General features: G+C 38.5%; 1 non-coding gene across 1 annotated transcript; it reads left to right on the top strand.

Moving 5' to 3' along the window:
* The first annotated feature begins 2,260 nt into the window (after positions 1-2,260).
* LOC127098911 (small nucleolar RNA R71) lies at positions 2,261-2,367 on the top strand. The gene has a single exon (XR_007793595.1). It is a non-coding gene; the product is annotated as a small nucleolar RNA R71 (small nucleolar RNA).
* The last annotated feature ends 2,716 nt before the right edge of the window (positions 2,368-5,083 follow it).

Genomic DNA, 5,083 nt, shown 5'->3' with positions numbered 1-5,083 from the left:
TCCTTCTAAACGTTTTGCTACATGTTCGCCTTTATTGTTTTGCACGACTGTGATGCCTCCCTTTTTAGGTACTACATGCACAGGGCTCACCCACTTACTATCCGAGATCTGGTAGATGATACCTGCCTCAAGTAACTTAAGAACTTCCTTTTTAACATTATCACTCATTATAGGGTTTATTCTTCTCTGATGTTCCCTAGAGGGTTTTGAATCTTCTTCGAGCGAAATCCGATGCATGCATATGGATGGGCTTATACCTTTCAGGTCAGAGATATTATATCCTAAGGCTGAGGGATATCTTCGTAAAACGTCTAAAAGTTGGTTCGTTTCCTCTTGGCTCAAGGTAGCACTAACTATCACTGGACGGTTCATCTTTTCATCAAGGAACTCATATCTCAGGTTCTTAGGTAGTTCCTTAAGTTCTAAGGTTGGTTTCTTAGGGCATGGCATAGGATTTGGGGTAAGGGATAAACATTCGTAAAGGTTATCATCGATGTAAGGTTCTTTAAAGTCATCATTTTCCTTTATGGGGGTTGATGGTAACTTAATTGTTTTTATAATTTCTTTTTGTTCTAATTCTCTAACACATTCATCAATGATATCTAAGGCATAACACGAGTCTCCCATCACAGGTGCCATAAGAAATTACGAAAGTATAAATTCTATTTTCTCGTCGCCTACCTCAAATGTCAACTTTCCTTTCTTGACATCTATTATGGCTCCTGCAGTTGATAAGAATGGTCTACCTAGAAGGATTGGTATATCATTGTCCTCTTTGATGTCCATGACAACAAAATCAGTAGGGATAAATAACTGACCTATCCTAACAGGAACATCTTCTAAAATGCCTATCGAATATTTAACAGATCTATCGGCTAACTGAAGTGACATCTTAGTGGGTTGTAATTCTCCTAAGTTTAATCTCTCATAAACTGCTAGAGGCATTAAACTCACACTAGCTCCTAAGTCTAGAAAAGCTTTTTCGATGACATGATTACCCAAAAGGCAAGGAATGGAGAAATTTCTAGGATCTTTATCTTTCTTTGCCAATTTGTCCTCGGAAATAACATTACATTCCAAAGGCTTCGGATCGTCAAGTCTACGTTTGTTGGTAAGGATGTCTTTAAGAAACTTTGCATAAGAAGGTATTTGGGTGATGGCTTTTGTGAAAGGGATTTCTACATGAAGTTTTTCTATAACTTTAATAAATTTTTGATACTGTTTATTGATCTGGGTTTGTTTGAGTCTTTGTGGATATGGTATAGGTGGTTTATATGGCGGGGGTGGTACGTAAGTTTTATCTTTAGGTTCTTCTCCTTTTTCTCGCCCTTCCTGGTTTTCAGATTCCTCTGGTTCCTTTACTTCGTCCGGGGGTTTGGTATATTCCTTAGAAGTTTCGGGTTCATTCAATCTAGGGTTTGGTGGCTCATCATAAGCGTTCCCACTTCGTAGGGTAATGGCATTGGCTTGTCCTCTCGGATTTTGTTGAGGTTGTCCAGGGAATTATCCTCCAGGTGTAGTCTGAGGGGCTTGGTTTAAAGCTACCTGAGAGATCTGGGTTTCAAGCATTTTGGTATGAGTAACTATTTGGTCAACCTTGGTTCCTAACTGAGTAATCAATTCGTTAACATGAATTTTTTGGTTCATGAACTCCTTGTTTTGTTGGGTTTGAGTGGTGATAAAATTTTCCATAATTTTCTCAAGGCTCGGTTTTGGTGGCACAGGTTGCATAGGTTGATTTGATCTAGGGGCTTGATAACTAGGTCTCGGAGGTGTATTATTTTGAATAGGGTTATTGTTTTTATAGGAGAAGTTCGGGTGATTCCTCCATCCAGGGTTATAGGTATTCGAATATGGATTCCCTTGGGTGTAGTTCACTTGCTCAGAGTGGGTTTCGTTTAATAGACTGCATTCTGCAGATTGGTGTCCTTTGGTTCCACATATCTCACAATCCGACGAAACTGCGGCTACAGTATTCGGGTTTATGCACATATGCTCGACCTTGAGGGCTAATGCGTCCATTTTAGCTTGCATCATGTCTATAGAGCTTAGTTCATGCACTCCTCCTTGGGCTTCCTTCTTCTCAACTGTCGCTCGTTCGACTCCCCATGATTGATGGTTTTGAGCCATATCTTCGATGAGGGCACTAGCTTCAGGATAAGGTTTGTTCATTAGAGCACCACCTGCGGCAGCGTCGATGGTCATCTTTGTGTTGTAATGAAGTCCATTATAGAAGGTTTGAATGATTAACCAATTTTCTAAACCATGATGTGGGCATGCTCGTAACAACTCTTTATATCTCTCCCAAGCTTCGAACAACGATTCTCCTTGGTTTTTGGTAAATCTAGTTATATGGTTTCGAAGAACGGCGGTCTTACTCGGGGGAAAATATCTAGCAAGAAAAACTCTCCTAAGGTTATCCCAAGTCGTAATGGAATTGGGTGGAAGGGAATCTAACCATGATAGGGCTTTATCTCTGAGGGAAAAAGGGAATAATCTTAAACGTATTGCCTCAGGAGAAGCTCCATTGGTTTTAAAAGTGTCTGCTAATTGAAGAAATATTTTTAAATGATGGTTAGGGTTCTCGGTAGCGAGACCCGCGAATTGTCTCTGTTGCACTAGTTGCAACAGGGATGGTTTAAGTTCAAAATTATTAGTTGGGATGGTTGGGTTTACTATACTAGAACTAGGTTCTTCGTTAGATGGTTGAGCGAAATCTTTAAGAGGTCTTTGGTTTTGATCTTCGGCCATAACTCTCTTAATTCTATGAAAGAATAAACGTGCGCGAGCGTAACGTTCAAGTTCCGCCAGAGGGTATACTAAGCTTAAACTTCCGGTGCTGCGAGTCCTTCGCATTGACAGGCGGGAAATAGCCTAAGTCTAAACGATATAACAACAGGAAAATGAAATTTGACGAAATTGGTCCCCGGCAACGGCGCCAAAAACTTGATGCGTGTTTTTCGCAAGTGTACGAACGCGTCAGAGTAATATAAAAGATTGTCGAATCCACAGAGACCAAGTGTCAATCTATCGTTATCTATTGTTATGGTGTTTATCAAAGGCAATCAAAAATAGGTGTTTTTGTAGTGTGCAATGAAAAGTAAAGTGTTGAATAAAGATTAATTAATAAAGACAGGATTGAATGTAATTCACGTAATTAATTAATAATCCAAGTACTTGCTAGTAGAGCTACTTATGGGCAGTGTTTCCTACTTTGAAAAGAACTAATTTAGCAGGAACTGTCGCTTTCGCGTATTCAGAACCGAGTTGTACTCCCTAATCAAACCCTCTTATTGTCACTTATAAAAAGGCGCGCATTGCGTTAGAGTAGTAAACCTATTTTTAAGAAATATAGTATCTTGACTAAGTTGAAAAGTATTATAACCTGGATTTCTTAACCAAAAGAGATTCTTACGAACCAGACTCTAAACTTATAAACGCGTCCGAAAATAGTTTTAAAATCTCTTTTCTTCCTAATGTTAAAATCTCCTAATGAACTTAACAAAGCGCTTTCACTGTTTTTGAAATAGTTAAAAACAATTAAGTTTAAAAAGACGTTGGACGGCTTTCGATCTTACCCAACGGAATTGAAGTGCGGGAAAACTTAATTTGAAAGTTAAAATAGCCCTTAAGTGTTTCTACGAACAATTGTACGGATTATCGGTTCAATTATGATCCTTACATTCTAACCTTATAATTTTAGCTAGACATGATAAAGTAAAAGTGCATTAAAATAAATAAAAGTAGTGCGAGTGCGGAAAATAAATAAAAGTAGTGCGAGTGCGAGGAAATAAATAAAAGTAAAGCGAGTGCGAGGAAATAAATAAAGTAAAGCGAGTGCGAGAAATAAATAAAGTAAAAGCGAGTGCGAGAAATAAATAAAGTAAAAGCGAGTGCGGGAAATAAATAAAATAAAAGCGAGTGCGGGAAATAAATAAAGTAAAGGCGAGTAATAAAAACCTGCTCCAATCGGAGGGCTGAGTAAATTGCAATGCGGAAAAGAAAATGGCGGCAGGATTAACTTCCTTCCAAAGTGATCCAAACTCGATTACAGACTCTATCACAGACTTGATTACACGATTGTGGTAACACTCCAATGCGAAGCGATTACCACTATAAAATACTGAATATATGCCTAAGTGAAACAAAGTTGCTTCTGAGTTTGCCTCTGCTCTAAGTTTGGATGATTGTAAAAGTGAATTTGCGTTTCTATTTATAGGCAAGTAAAAAGATGGAAATGACTTGGATGCCCTTCAACTTGAAAATAGGAGGGAACCGTTTTTCCTCTTGTGGCGCCCGCCACAAGGCCATGGCGCCCGCCACAAGCACAATATGGGGCGCCTTAGTGGAAGTAGTGGGAAAACGTGGGAGTTGATGGAAGTTGAATTTGACACGTCATGGCTTGGTCTGTGGCGCCCGCCATTGGGTAGGCCATAAGAGCAAAATGCTGAATTTTAGGGTTTTTTTGCTCTTTTTCGCTCCTTTTCTCGATCGGGGCTCCGATTAAAGTGAAAACCTGAAAACAAAGGAAAACATACCAATAACACAATAAAATGATAATAAAACAGCTAGAATGCATGTGAAATCGGAGTCGAAAATACTTAAATTTTAGTGTGATCAATGGCTCAAAAGCCAAGGGGATTTCTGAGATGACAATCACTTATTCCTTTTTGATAGTCATAAGATTTTGTTTTATAACTTTGGTGACCACTTTTTTTTATATGATGGTCAACTCATTTTGTCTTTGCAGAGATTTTTATTAACCTCTTTTGATTGATGATTTTTGTTATCCCTAATTTTTGTCTGGACTGCTTCTTTGATGTTTTCAGTTCACTGGGGTGCCCTAATCTTTGCCTAATTCACCTTTTTAGGTTTTGACTTAGCGCAGTTTCTATTTTTGATTTAGAAAGATAGTGACTTCCTTGATTGATGAGAACGACCATTGTCCTTTCATGGCTTCTTTGACACTTTTTTAACGTGTGCGAAGGAAAGCTCGTGCTTGAAATTTTTATTAAAAAGTGTATAAAACAGTTCTCTTGAACTTGAATGCACATCCGAATTAACTGAGAACTATCATGCCTTG

The sequence above is a fragment of the Lathyrus oleraceus genome, chromosome 6, assembly GCF_024323335.1.
Source record: "Lathyrus oleraceus cultivar Zhongwan6 chromosome 6, CAAS_Psat_ZW6_1.0, whole genome shotgun sequence".
Classification (NCBI taxonomy): Eukaryota; Viridiplantae; Streptophyta; class Magnoliopsida; order Fabales; family Fabaceae; genus Lathyrus; species Lathyrus oleraceus.
This window is presented reverse-complemented; position numbering and strand designations above follow the sequence as displayed.